We start from the raw sequence: 12,186 nt of genomic DNA on the forward strand, positions 1-12,186 counted from the left end.
TTTATATCAGTCAGTGTTTTTTTTTCTAAAGTTTAATATGTTGTTTTGTGAGCTCCAGCTGTTTGTTTCCTTCTGCAACAGTACTGCTAATAAAAGTCCAACTCCATCATCACAAATTTACATTAGAGGGTTTCTAAAGTGTACATATTTTCACAACTTTTCTGAAATACATTAAGTTTCTTTACCTAATTCAAACTTGTACTACTACTTCTTCTACTTAATGTGTGTAGCAGAATCAGAATCAGAATCAGAATCAGAATCTCTTTATTTCACCAAGTATGTTACCCATACAAGGAATTTGTCTTGGTGAGAGCAACACGCATGACAAGTAACAAAGAAACACAGAACACAGTCTTAAACTAAAGGAAAATGACACTAAACAATAAATAGGGTAGGGGATAAATTAAAAAAAAGTAGAAAGTACTAAAGGTAATAAAGGTAATAAAGAGCTGAAAAATATATTTACAGAAAAGAAAAGGACATCTGTACAGGTGTGCAAATAGTCATAGTGCAAAATAGGCAGAGTGCAAATAACTGTTCAGTCCGGTTTGGTACAGTTCAGTTGTAAGTTTAGAGGTTTACAGTGGGAGGTGACCACTGTGATTGAGGAGCGCTACAGCTCTGGGGAAGAAGCTGTTAGCATGACGTGTTGTGCTGGTTTTGATGGACCGCAGTCTTCTACCCGAGGGGAGTGTCTGGAAGAGGAGGTGTCCAGGATGTGAGGGGTCAGATGTAATCTTGCCAGCCCGCTTCCTCGTCCTGCTGGAGTAGATCTGCTGAAGTGATGGCAGATTACATCCTATGATCCTCTCTGCTGTCCTGATGATGCGCTGGAGTTTGGTTCTTTCTTGTGAGGTGGAGGAACCAAACCAGATAGTTATGGATAGCAGATAGCAAATGTATAGAACTGTATATAATTTGGATATTACCCACGCACAGCGTGCAGAACAACCTATACTACACTGAGATCCCTTCACCATGAGAAAAATGAGCTCTTTTAGTATTTGTCTATCAGGTCTTCAAATATTGAAAGCCAAAATATATGGTTTGAAAATCTGAACACTGATTTATTCCTTAGAATAGGTCTATTTTTGTTTAGGTAGTAGATAACTGCTCTAGGTTATTTGAATGAAAGTTCCAATTAGTTTATTAGCAGTTTTTTTGAATAATTGTGTGTGTAGTCTGTAATGTACTGTAAGTTTAGTCAAAGAGAAGTCAATTAGTAGTACAGTTGATGTAAACTTGTACTACTACTTAATTTGTGTAGAAATTGCACATCATTTGCATGAGGCCCACCCACAGCTTCATTTAGGTGAGGTGTATAAGGTCACCATCAATGTAGCAGTCCTGCAGAACAACTCTAAGTACACTGAGACACTTTCATCCTCAGGAAAATTTGCTCTTTTAGTATTTGTCCAGCAAGTCTTCAAATATTAAGGCTCCCATATGTTATTCCAAAAACAGGCAACTGATTGATTTCTGTCACCATTCTAATCATGCATAAGTGTAGGGTAATTGTTCATATCATAATTTTGTACAAGGGCTATTTTGTATAAGAAATTCTGTTGAGTAATTTGGTGCTTTTTGAGTTGGAAGTGCATGTTTATTCTACCTAAATTTGTACCTGTCTTTCACAGAATTAAAATTGTTGTATCATTCTGTAACCATACTGCAAGTGATAGTCACACTCCAACATTTTTGAAATACATTAGTGGTCTTTACTGATGTGGAACATGTGCTACTACTTCTTCTACTTAATGTGTGTAGCAATTGTACACAACTGTATATAATTTGCATATGACCCGCCCACAGTATCATGTGGTGTATAAGGTCACCATCAATGTAACAGTCCTGCAGAACAACTCTAAGTACACTGAGACCCCTTTGTTATCTGGAAAATTTGCTCTTTTAGTATTTGTCCAGCAGGTCTTCAAGTATTGAAGGTCCTCAAATGTGGTTCAAAAAACAGATTTAGCTGATTTATTGATTGCAGTCTTTCTCCTTTGTTTGTCTTGAGTGTAGTTGTACATGATGCTGTTTTGATTTTATGTCAGTCAGTGTTTTTTTTTTCTAAAGTTTGATATGTTGTTTTGTGAGCTCTAGCTGTTTGTTTCCTTCTGCAACAGTACTGCTAATAAAAGTCCAACTCCATCATCACAAATTTACATTAGAGGGTTTCTAAAGTGTACATATTTTCACAACTTTTCTGAAATACATTAAGTTTCTTTACCTAATTTAAACTTGTACTACTACTTCTTCTACTTAATGTGTGTAGCAAATGTATAGAACTGTATATAATTTGGATATTACCCACGCACAGCGTGCAGAACAACCTATACTACACTGAGATCCCTTCACCATGAGAAAAATGAGCTCTTTTAGTATTTGTCTATCAGGTCTTCAAATATTGAAAGCCAAAATATATGGTTTGAAAATCTCAACACTGATTTATTCCTTAGAATAGGTCTATTTTTGTTTAGGTAGTAGATAACTGCTCTAGGTTATTTGAATGAAAGTTCCAATTAGTTTATTAGCAGTTTTTTTTAAATAATTGTGTGTGTAGTCTGTAATGTACTGTAAGTTTAGTCAAAGAGAAGTCAATTAGTAGTACAGTTGATGTAAACTTGTACTACTACTTAATTTGTGTAGAAATTGCACATCATTTGCATGAGGCCCACCCACAGCTTCATTTAGGTGAGGTGTATAAGGTCACCATCAATGTAACAGTCCTGCAGAACAACTCTAAGTACACTGAGACACCTTCATCCTCAGGAAAATTTGCTCTTTTAGTATTTGTCCAGCAAGTCTTCAAATATTGAAGGCTCCCATATGTTATTCCAAAAACAGGCAACTGATTGATTTCTGTCACCGTTCTAATCATGCATAAGTGTAGGGTAATTGTTCATATCATAATTTTGTACAAGGGCTATTTTGTATATGAAATTCTGTTGAGTAATTTGGTGCTTTTTGAGTTGGAAGTGCATGTTTATTCTACCTAAATTTGTACCTGTCTTTCACAGAATTAAAATTGTTGTATCATTCTGTAACCATACTGCAAGTGATAGTCACACTCCAACATTTTTGAAATACATTAGTGGTCTTTACTGATGTGGAACATGTGCTACTACTTCTTCTACTTAATGTGTGTAGCAATTTTACACAACTGTATATAATTTGCATATGACCCGCCCACAGTATCATGTGGTGTATAAGGTCACCATCAATGTAACAGTCCTGCAGAACAACTCTAAGTACACTGAGACCCCTTTGTTATTTGGAAAATTTGCTCTTTTAGTATTTGTCCAGCAGGTCTTCAAGTATTGAAGGCCCTAAAATGTGGTTTAAAAAACAGATTTAGCTGATTTATTGATTGCAGTCTTTCTCCTTTGTTTGTCTTGAGTGTAGTTGTACATGATGCTGTTTTGATTTTATATCAGTCAGTGTTTTTTTTCTAAAGTTTGATATGTTGTTTTGTGAGCTCTAGCTGTTTGTTTCCTTCTGCAACAGTACTGCTGATAAAAGTCCAACTCCATCATCACAAATTTACATTAGAGGGTTTCTAAAGTGTACATATTTTCACAACTTTTCTGAAATACATTAAGTGTCTTTACTTAATTTAAACTTGTACTACTACTTCTTCTACTTAATGTGTGTAGCAAATGTATAGAACTGTATATAATTTGGATATTACCCACGCACAGCGTGCAGAACAACCTATACTACACTGAGATCCCTTCACCATGAGAAAAATGAGCTCTTTTAGTATTTGTCTATCAGGTCTTCAAATATTGAAAGCCAAAATATATGGTTTGAAAATCTGAACACTGATTTATTCCTTAGAATAGGTCTATTTTTGTTTAGGTAGTAGATAACTGCTCTAGGTTATTTGAATGAAAGTTCCAATTAGTTTATTAGCAGTTTTTTTTAAATAATTGTGTGTGTAGTCTGTAATGTACTGTAAGTTTAGTCAAAGAGAAGTCAATTAGTAGTACAGTTGATGTAAACTTGTACTACTACTTAATTTGTGTAGAAATTGCACATCATTTGCATGAGGCCCACCCACAGCTTCATTTAGGTGAGGTGTATAAGGTCACCATCAATGTAACAGTCCTGCAGAACAACTCTAAGTACACTGAGACACCTTCATCCTCAGGAAAATTTGCTCTTTTAGTATTTGTCCAGCAAGTCTTCAAATATTGAAGGCTCCCATATGTTATTCCAAAAACAGGCAACTGATTGATTTCTGTCACCGTTCTAATCATGCATAAGTGTAGGGTAATTGTTCATATCATAATTTTGTACAAGGGCTATTTTGTATACGAAATTCTGTTGAGTAATTTGGTGCTTTTTGAGTTGGAAGTGCATGTTTATTCTACCTAAATTTGTACCTGTCTTTCACAGAATTAAAATTGTTGTATCGTTCTGTAACCATACTGCAAGTGATAGTCACACTCCAACATTTTTGAAATACATTAGTGGTCTTTACTGATGTGGAACATGTGCTACTACTTCTTCTACTTAATGTGTGTAGCAATTTTACACAACTGTATATAATTTGCATATGACCCGCCCACAGTATCATGTGGTGTATAAGGTCACCATCAATGTAACAGTCCTGCAGAACAACTCTAAGTACACTGAGACCCCTTTGTTATTTGGAAAATGTGCTCTTTTAGTATTTGTCCAGCAGGTCTTCAAGTATTGAAGGCCCTAAAATGTGGTTTAAAAAACAGATTTAGCTGATTTATTGATTGCAGTCTTTCTCCTTTGTTTGTCTTGAGTGTAGTTGTACATGATGCTGTTTTGATTTTATATCAGTCAGTGTTTTTTTTTCTAAAGTTTGATATGTTGTTTTGTGAGCTCTAGCTGTTTGTTTCCTTCTGCAACAGTACTGCTAATAAAAGTCCAACTCCATCATCACAAATTTACATTAGAGGGTTTCTAAAGTGTACATATTTTCACAACTTTTCTGAAATACATTAAGTGTCTTTACTTAATTTAAACTTGTACTACTACTTCTTCTACTTAATGTGTGTAGCAAATGTATAGAACTGTATATCATTTGGATATTACCCATGCACAGTGTGCAGAACAACCTATACTACACTGAGATCCCTTCACCATGAAAAATGAGCTCTTTTAGTATTTGTCTATCAGGTCTTCAAATATTGAAAGCCAAAATATATGGTTTGAAAATCTGAACACTGATTTATTCCTTAGAATAGGTCTATTTTTGTTTAGGTAGTAGATAACTGCTCTAGGTTATTTGAATGAAAATTCCAACTAGTTCATTAGCATTTTTTTTTAAATAATTGTGTGTATAGTCTGTTATGTACTGTAAGTATAGTCAAAGAGAAGTCAATTAGTAGTACAGTTGATGTAAACTTGTACTACTACTTAATTTGTGTAGAAATTGCACATCATTTGCATGAGGCCCACCCACAGCTTCATTTAGGTGAGGTGTATAAGGTCACCATCAATGTAACAGTCCTGCAGAACAACTCTAAGTACACTGAGACACCTTCATCCTCAGGAAAATTTGCTCTTTTAGTATTTGTCCAGCAAGTCTTCAAATGTTGAAGGCTCCCATATGTTGTTCCAAAAACAGGCAACTGATTGATTTCTGTCGCCATTCTAATCATGCATAAGTGTAGGGTAATTGTTCATATCATAATTTTGTACAAGGGCTATTTTGTATAAGAAATTCTGTTGAGTAATTTGGTGCTTTTTGAGTTGGAAGTGCATGTTTATTCTACCTAAATTTGTACCTGTCTTTCACAGAATTAAAATTGTTGTATCATTCTGTAACTATACTGCAAGTGATAGTCACACTCCAACATTTTTGAAATACATTAGTGGTCTTTACTGATGTGGAACATGTGCTACTACTTCTTCTACTTAATGTGTTTAGCAATTTTACACAACTGTATATAATTTGCATATGACCCGCCCACAGTATCATGTGGTGTATAAGGTCACCATCAATGTAACAGTCCTGCAGAACAACTCTAAGTACACTGAGACCTCTTTGTTATCTGGAAAATTTGCGCTTTTAGTATTTGTCCAGCAGGTCTTCAAGTATTGAAGGCCCTCAAATGTGGTTCAAAAAACAGATTTAGCTGATTTATTGATTGCAGTCTCTCTCCTTTGATTGTTTTGAGTGTAGTTGTACATGATGCTGTTTTGATTTTATATCAGTCAGTGTTTTTTTTTCTAAAGTTTGATATGTTGTTTTGTGAGCTCTAGCTGTTTTTTTCCTTCTGCAACAGTACTGCTAATAAAAGTCCAACTCCATCATCACAAATTTACATTAGAGGGTTTCTAAAGTGTACATATTTTCACAACTTTTCTGAAATACATTAAGTGTCTTTACTTAATTTAAACTTGTACTACTACTTCTTCTACTTAATGTGTGTAGCAAATGTATAGAACTGTATATCATTTGGATATTACCCACGCACAGCGTGCAGAACAACCTATGCTACACTGAGATCCCTTCACCATGAGAAAAATGAGCTCTTTTAGTATTTGTCTATCAGGTCTTCAAATATTGAAAGCCAAAATATATGGTTTGAAAATCTGAACACTGATTTATTCCTTAGAATAGGTCTATTTTTGTTTAGGTAGTAGATAACTGCTCTAGGTTATTTAAATGAAAATTCCAATTAGTTTATTAGCATTTTTTTTAAAATAATTGTGTGTATAGTCTGTTATGTACTGTAAGTTTAGTCAAAGAGAAGTCAATTAGTAGTACAGTTGATGTAAACTTGTACTACTACTTAATTTGTGTAGAAATTGCACATCATTTGCATGAGGCCCACCCACAGCTTCATTTAGGTGAGGTGTATAAGGTCACCATCAATGTAACAGTCCTGCAGAACAACTCTAAGTACACTGAGACACCTTCATCCTCAGGAAAATTTGCTCTTTTAGTATTTGTCCAGCAAGTCTTCAAATGTTGAAGGCTCCCATATGTTGTTCCAAAAACAGGCAACTGATTGATTTCTGTCACCCTTCTAATCATGCATAAGTGTAGGGTAATTGTTCATATCATAATTTTGTACAAGGGCTATTTTGTATAAGAAATTCTGTTGAGTAATTTGGTGCTTTTTGAGTTGGAAGTGCATGTTTATTCTACCTAAATTTGTACCTGTCTTTCACAGAATTAAAATTGTTGTATCATTCTGTAACCATACTGCAAGTGACAGTCACACTCCAACATTTTTGAAATACATTAGTGGTCTTTACTGATGTGGAACATGTGCTACTACTTCTTCTACTTAATGTGTTTAGCAATTTTACACAACTGTATATAATTTGCATATGACCCGCCCACAGTATCATGTGGTGTATAAGGTCACCATCAATGTAACAGTCCTGCAGAACAACTCTAAGTACACTGAGACCCCTTTGTTATCTGGAAAATTTGCTCTTTTAGTATTTGTCCAGCAGGTCTTCAAGTATTGAAGGTCCTCAAATGTGGTTCAAAAAACAGATTTAGCTGATTTATTGATTGCAGTCTTTCTCCTTTGTTTGTCTTGAGTGTAGTTGTACATGATGCTGTTTTGATTTTATGTCAGTCAGTGTTTTTTTTTTCTAAAGTTTGATATGTTGTTTTGTGAGCTCTAGCTGTTTGTTTAATTCTGCAACAGTACTACTAATAAAAGTCCAACTCCATCATCACAAATTTACATTAGAGGGTTTCTAAAGTGTACATATTTTCACAACTTTTCTGAAATACATTAAGTTTCTTTACCTAATTTAAACTTGTACTACTACTTCTTCTACTTAATGTGTGTAGCAAATGTATAGAACTGTATATAATTTGGATATTACCCACGCACAGCGTGCAGAAAAACCTATACTACACTGAGATCCCTTCACCATGAGAAAAATGAGCTCTTTTAGTATTTGTCTATCAGGTCTTCAAATATTGAAAGCCAAAATATATGGTTTGAAAATCTCAACACTGATTTATTCCTTAGAATAGGTCTATTTTTGTTTAGGTAGTAGATAACTGCTCTAGGTTATTTGAATGAAAGTTCCAATTAGTTTATTAGCAGTTTTTTTTAAATAATTGTGTGTGTAGTCTGTAATGTACTGTAAGTTTAGTCAAAGAGAAGTCAATTAGTAGTACAGTTGATGTAAACTTGTACTACTACTTAATTTGTGTAGAAATTGCACATCATTTGCATGAGGCCCACCCACAGCTTCATTTAGGTGAGGTGTATAAGGTCACCATCAATGTAACAGTCCTGCAGAACAACTCTAAGTACACTGAGACACCTTCATCCTCAGGAAAATTTGCTCTTTTAGTATTTGTCCAGCAAGTCTTCAAATGTTGAAGGCTCCCATATGTTGTTCCAAAAACAGGCAACTGATTGATTTCTGTCGCCATTCTAATCATGCATAAGTGTAGGGTAATTGTTCATATCATAATTTTGTACAAGGGCTATTTTGTATAAGAAATTCTGTTGAGTAATTTGGTGCTTTTTGAGTTGGAAGTGCATGTTTATTCTACCTAAATTTGTACCTGTCTTTCACAGAATTAAAATTGTTGTATCATTCTGTAACTATACTGCAAGTGATAGTCACACTCCAACATTTTTGAAATACATTAGTGGTCTTTACTGATGTGGAACATGTGCTACTACTTCTTCTACTTAATGTGTTTAGCAATTTTACACAACTGTATATAATTTGCATATGACCCGCCCACAGTATCATGTGGTGTATAAGGTCACCATCAATGTAACAGTCCTGCAGAACAACTCTAAGTACACTGAGACCTCTTTGTTATCTGGAAAATTTGCGCTTTTAGTATTTGTCCAGCAGGTCTTCAAGTATTGAAGGCCCTCAAATGTGGTTCAAAAAACAGATTTAGCTGATTTATTGATTGCAGTCTCTCTCCTTTGATTGTTTTGAGTGTAGTTGTACATGATGCTGTTTTGATTTTATATCAGTCAGTGTTTTTTTTTCTAAAGTTTGATATGTTGTTTTGTGAGCTCTAGCTGTTTGTTTCCTTCTGCAACAGTACTGCTAATAAAAGTCCAACTCCATCATCACAAATTTACATTAGAGGGTTTCTAAAGTGTACATATTTTCACAACTTTTCTGAAATACATTAAGTGTCTTTACTTAATTTAAACTTGTACTACTACTTCTTCTACTTAATGTGTGTAGCAAATGTATAGAACTGTATATCATTTGGATATTACCCACGCACAGCGTGCAGAACAACCTATACTACACTGAGATCCCTTCACCATGAGAAAAATGAGCTCTTTTAGTATTTGTCTATCAGGTCTTCAAATATTGAAAGCCAAAATATATGGTTTGAAAATCTGAACACTGATTTATTCCTTAGAATAGGTCTATTTTTGTTTAGGTAGTAGATAACTGCTCTAGGTTATTTAAATGAAAATTCCAATTAGTTTATTAGCATTTTTTTTAAAATAATTGTGTGTATAGTCTGTTATGTACTGTAAGTTTAGTCAAAGAGAAGTCAATTAGTAGTACAGTTGATGTAAACTTGTACTACTACTTAATTTGTGTAGAAATTGCACATCATTTGCATGAGGCCCACCCACAGCTTCATTTAGGTGAGGTGTATAAGGTCACCATCAATGTAACAGTCCTGCAGAACAACTCTAAGTACACTGAGACACCTTCATCCTCAGGAAAATTTGCTCTTTTAGTATTTGTCCAGCAAGTCTTCAAATGTTGAAGGCTCCCATATGTTGTTCCAAAAACAGGCAACTGATTGATTTCTGTCACCCTTCTAATCATGCAGAAGTGTAGGGTAATTGTTCATATCATAATTTTGTACAAGGGCTATTTTGTATAAGAAATTCTGTTGAGTAATTTGGTGCTTTTTGAGTTGGAAGTGCATGTTTATTCTACCTAAATTTGTACCTGTCTTTCACAGAATTAAAATTGTTGTATCATTCTGTAACCATACTGCAAGTGATAGTCACACTCCAACATTTTTGAAATACATTAGTGGTCTTTACTGATGTGGAACATGTGCTACTACTTCTTCTACTTAATGTGTTTAGCAATTTTACACAACTGTATATAATTTGCATATGACCCGCCCACAGTATCATGTGGTGTATAAGGTCACCATCAATGTAACAGTCCTGCAGAACAACTCTAAGTACACTGAGACCCCTTTGTTATCTGGAAAATTTGCTCTTTTAGTATTTGTCCAGCAGGTCTTCAAGTATTGAAGGTCCTTAAATGTGGTTCAAAAAACAGATTTAGCTGATTTATTGATTGCAGTCTTTCTCCTTTGTTTGTCTTGAGTGTAGTTGTACATGATGCTGTTTTGATTTTATGTCAGTCAGTGTTTTTTTTTTCTAAAGTTTGATATGTTGTTTTGTGAGCTCTAGCTGTTTGTTTCATTCTGCAACAGTACTACTAATAAAAGTCCAACTCCATCATCACAAATTTACATTAGAGGGTTTCTAAAGTGTACATATTTTCACAACTTTTCTGAAATACATTAAGTTTCTTTACCTAATTTAAACTTGTACTACTACTTCTTCTACTTAATGTGTGTAGCAAATGTATAGAACTGTATATAATTTGGATATTACCCACGCACAGCGTGCAGAACAACCTATACTACACTGAGATCCCTTCACCATGAGAAAAATGAGCTCTTTTAGTATTTGTCTATCAGGTCTTCAAATATTGAAAGCCAAAATATATGGTTTGAAAATCTCAACACTGATTTATTCCTTAGAATAGGTCTATTTTTGTTTAGGTAGTAGATAACTGCTCTAGGTTATTTGAATGAAAGTTCCAATTAGTTTATTAGCAGTTTTTTTTAAATAATTGTGTGTGTAGTCTGTAATGTACTGTAAGTTTAGTCAAAGAGAAGTCAATTAGTAGTACAGTTGATGTAAACTTGTACTACTACTTAATTTGTGTAGAAATTGCACATCATTTGCATGAGGCCCACCCACAGCTTCATTTAGGTGAGGTGTATAAGGTCACCATCAATGTAACAGTCCTGCAGAACAACTCTAAGTACACTGAGACACCTTCATCCTCAGGAAAATTTGCTCTTTTAGTATTTGTCCAGCAAGTCTTCAAATGTTGAAGGCTCCCATATGTTGTTCCAAAAACAGGCAACTGATTGATTTCTGTCGCCATTCTAATCATGCATAAGTGTAGGGTAATTGTTCATATCATAATTTTGTACAAGGGCTATTTTGTATAAGAAATTCTGTTGAGTAATTTGGTGCTTTTTGAGTTGGAAGTGCATGTTTATTCTACCTAAATTTGTACCTGTCTTTCACAGAATTAAAATTGTTGTATCATTCTGTAACTATACTGCAAGTGATAGTCACACTCCAACATTTTTGAAATACATTAGTGGTCTTTACTGATGTGGAACATGTGCTACTACTTCTTCTACTTAATGTGTTTAGCAATTTTACACAACTGTATATAATTTGCATATGACCCGCCCACAGTATCATGTGGTGTATAAGGTCACCATCAATGTAACAGTCCTGCAGAACAACTCTAAGTACACTGAGACCTCTTTGTTATCTGGAAAATTTGCGCTTTTAGTATTTGTCCAGCAGGTCTTCAAGTATTGAAGGCCCTCAAATGTGGTTCAAAAAACAGATTTAGCTGATTTATTGATTGCAGTCTTTCTCCTTTGTATGTCTTGAGTGTAGTTGTACATGATGCTGTTTTGATTTTATGTCAGTCAGTGTTTTTTTTTTCTAAAGTTTGATATGTTGTTTTGTGAGCTCTAGCTGTTTGTTTCATTCTGCAACAGTACTGCTAATAAAAGTCCAACTCCATCATCACAAATTTACATTAGAGGGTTTCTAAAGTGTACATATTTTCACAACTTTTCTGAAATACATTAAGTTTCTTTACCTAATTTAAACTTGTACTACTACTTCTTCTACTTAATGTGTGTAGCAAATGTATAGAACTGTATATAATTTGGATATTACCCACGCACAGCGTGCAGAACAACCTATACTACACTGAGATCCCTTCACCATGAGAAAAATTAGCTCTTTTAGTATTTGTCTATCAGGTCTTCAAATATTGAAAGCCAAAATATATGGTTTGAAAATCTGAACACTGATTTATTCCTTAGAATAGGTCTATTTTTGTTTAGGTAGTAGATAACTGCTCTAGGTTATTTGACTG

At 34.3% G+C, this 12,186-nt stretch overlaps 23 non-coding genes and 2 pseudogenes across 23 annotated transcripts; all 25 read left to right on the plus strand.

The window, feature by feature from the left end:
* Window positions 1–983: 983 nt before the first annotated feature.
* LOC140552594 (U7 small nuclear RNA) lies at window positions 984–1,038 on the plus strand. The gene has a single exon (XR_011979514.1). It is a non-coding gene; the product is annotated as a U7 small nuclear RNA (small nuclear RNA).
* Window positions 1,039–1,390: 352 nt separating this feature from the next.
* Window positions 1,391–1,444, plus strand: LOC140552534 (U7 small nuclear RNA; annotated as a pseudogene).
* Window positions 1,445–1,894: 450 nt separating this feature from the next.
* LOC140552508 (U7 small nuclear RNA) lies at window positions 1,895–1,949 on the plus strand. Its single transcript, XR_011979436.1, has one exon. It is a non-coding gene; the product is annotated as a U7 small nuclear RNA (small nuclear RNA).
* Window positions 1,950–2,364: 415 nt separating this feature from the next.
* LOC140552595 (U7 small nuclear RNA) lies at window positions 2,365–2,419 on the plus strand. Its single transcript, XR_011979515.1, has one exon. It is a non-coding gene; the product is annotated as a U7 small nuclear RNA (small nuclear RNA).
* Window positions 2,420–2,772: 353 nt separating this feature from the next.
* LOC140552451 (U7 small nuclear RNA) lies at window positions 2,773–2,827 on the plus strand. The gene has a single exon (XR_011979385.1). It is a non-coding gene; the product is annotated as a U7 small nuclear RNA (small nuclear RNA).
* A 450-nt stretch (window positions 2,828–3,277) lies between these two features.
* Window positions 3,278–3,332, plus strand: LOC140552378 (U7 small nuclear RNA). The gene has a single exon (XR_011979320.1). It is a non-coding gene; the product is annotated as a U7 small nuclear RNA (small nuclear RNA).
* Window positions 3,333–3,745: 413 nt separating this feature from the next.
* Window positions 3,746–3,800, plus strand: LOC140552596 (U7 small nuclear RNA). Its single transcript, XR_011979516.1, has one exon. It is a non-coding gene; the product is annotated as a U7 small nuclear RNA (small nuclear RNA).
* Window positions 3,801–4,153: 353 nt separating this feature from the next.
* LOC140552452 (U7 small nuclear RNA) lies at window positions 4,154–4,208 on the plus strand. Its single transcript, XR_011979386.1, has one exon. It is a non-coding gene; the product is annotated as a U7 small nuclear RNA (small nuclear RNA).
* A 452-nt stretch (window positions 4,209–4,660) lies between these two features.
* On the plus strand, window positions 4,661–4,713 carry LOC140552398 (U7 small nuclear RNA; annotated as a pseudogene).
* Window positions 4,714–5,125: 412 nt separating this feature from the next.
* Window positions 5,126–5,180, plus strand: LOC140552597 (U7 small nuclear RNA). The gene has a single exon (XR_011979517.1). It is a non-coding gene; the product is annotated as a U7 small nuclear RNA (small nuclear RNA).
* A 353-nt stretch (window positions 5,181–5,533) lies between these two features.
* Window positions 5,534–5,588, plus strand: LOC140552465 (U7 small nuclear RNA). The gene has a single exon (XR_011979398.1). It is a non-coding gene; the product is annotated as a U7 small nuclear RNA (small nuclear RNA).
* A 450-nt stretch (window positions 5,589–6,038) lies between these two features.
* Window positions 6,039–6,093, plus strand: LOC140552516 (U7 small nuclear RNA). The gene has a single exon (XR_011979444.1). It is a non-coding gene; the product is annotated as a U7 small nuclear RNA (small nuclear RNA).
* A 414-nt stretch (window positions 6,094–6,507) lies between these two features.
* Window positions 6,508–6,562, plus strand: LOC140552598 (U7 small nuclear RNA). The gene has a single exon (XR_011979518.1). It is a non-coding gene; the product is annotated as a U7 small nuclear RNA (small nuclear RNA).
* A 353-nt stretch (window positions 6,563–6,915) lies between these two features.
* On the plus strand, window positions 6,916–6,970 carry LOC140552466 (U7 small nuclear RNA). The gene has a single exon (XR_011979399.1). It is a non-coding gene; the product is annotated as a U7 small nuclear RNA (small nuclear RNA).
* Window positions 6,971–7,420: 450 nt separating this feature from the next.
* Window positions 7,421–7,475, plus strand: LOC140552509 (U7 small nuclear RNA). Its single transcript, XR_011979437.1, has one exon. It is a non-coding gene; the product is annotated as a U7 small nuclear RNA (small nuclear RNA).
* Window positions 7,476–7,890: 415 nt separating this feature from the next.
* On the plus strand, window positions 7,891–7,945 carry LOC140552599 (U7 small nuclear RNA). Its single transcript, XR_011979519.1, has one exon. It is a non-coding gene; the product is annotated as a U7 small nuclear RNA (small nuclear RNA).
* Window positions 7,946–8,298: 353 nt separating this feature from the next.
* LOC140552467 (U7 small nuclear RNA) lies at window positions 8,299–8,353 on the plus strand. Its single transcript, XR_011979400.1, has one exon. It is a non-coding gene; the product is annotated as a U7 small nuclear RNA (small nuclear RNA).
* Window positions 8,354–8,803: 450 nt separating this feature from the next.
* On the plus strand, window positions 8,804–8,858 carry LOC140552517 (U7 small nuclear RNA). Its single transcript, XR_011979445.1, has one exon. It is a non-coding gene; the product is annotated as a U7 small nuclear RNA (small nuclear RNA).
* Window positions 8,859–9,272: 414 nt separating this feature from the next.
* On the plus strand, window positions 9,273–9,327 carry LOC140552600 (U7 small nuclear RNA). The gene has a single exon (XR_011979520.1). It is a non-coding gene; the product is annotated as a U7 small nuclear RNA (small nuclear RNA).
* A 353-nt stretch (window positions 9,328–9,680) lies between these two features.
* LOC140552468 (U7 small nuclear RNA) lies at window positions 9,681–9,735 on the plus strand. The gene has a single exon (XR_011979401.1). It is a non-coding gene; the product is annotated as a U7 small nuclear RNA (small nuclear RNA).
* Window positions 9,736–10,185: 450 nt separating this feature from the next.
* Window positions 10,186–10,240, plus strand: LOC140552498 (U7 small nuclear RNA). Its single transcript, XR_011979427.1, has one exon. It is a non-coding gene; the product is annotated as a U7 small nuclear RNA (small nuclear RNA).
* Window positions 10,241–10,655: 415 nt separating this feature from the next.
* Window positions 10,656–10,710, plus strand: LOC140552601 (U7 small nuclear RNA). Its single transcript, XR_011979521.1, has one exon. It is a non-coding gene; the product is annotated as a U7 small nuclear RNA (small nuclear RNA).
* Window positions 10,711–11,063: 353 nt separating this feature from the next.
* Window positions 11,064–11,118, plus strand: LOC140552469 (U7 small nuclear RNA). The gene has a single exon (XR_011979402.1). It is a non-coding gene; the product is annotated as a U7 small nuclear RNA (small nuclear RNA).
* A 450-nt stretch (window positions 11,119–11,568) lies between these two features.
* Window positions 11,569–11,623, plus strand: LOC140552518 (U7 small nuclear RNA). Its single transcript, XR_011979446.1, has one exon. It is a non-coding gene; the product is annotated as a U7 small nuclear RNA (small nuclear RNA).
* Window positions 11,624–12,038: 415 nt separating this feature from the next.
* LOC140552527 (U7 small nuclear RNA) lies at window positions 12,039–12,093 on the plus strand. The gene has a single exon (XR_011979455.1). It is a non-coding gene; the product is annotated as a U7 small nuclear RNA (small nuclear RNA).
* The last annotated feature ends 93 nt before the right edge of the window (window positions 12,094–12,186 follow it).

The sequence above is a fragment of the Salminus brasiliensis genome, chromosome 3 (genome assembly GCF_030463535.1).
Source record: "Salminus brasiliensis chromosome 3, fSalBra1.hap2, whole genome shotgun sequence".
Lineage (NCBI taxonomy): Eukaryota > Metazoa > Chordata > Actinopteri > Characiformes > Bryconidae > Salminus > Salminus brasiliensis.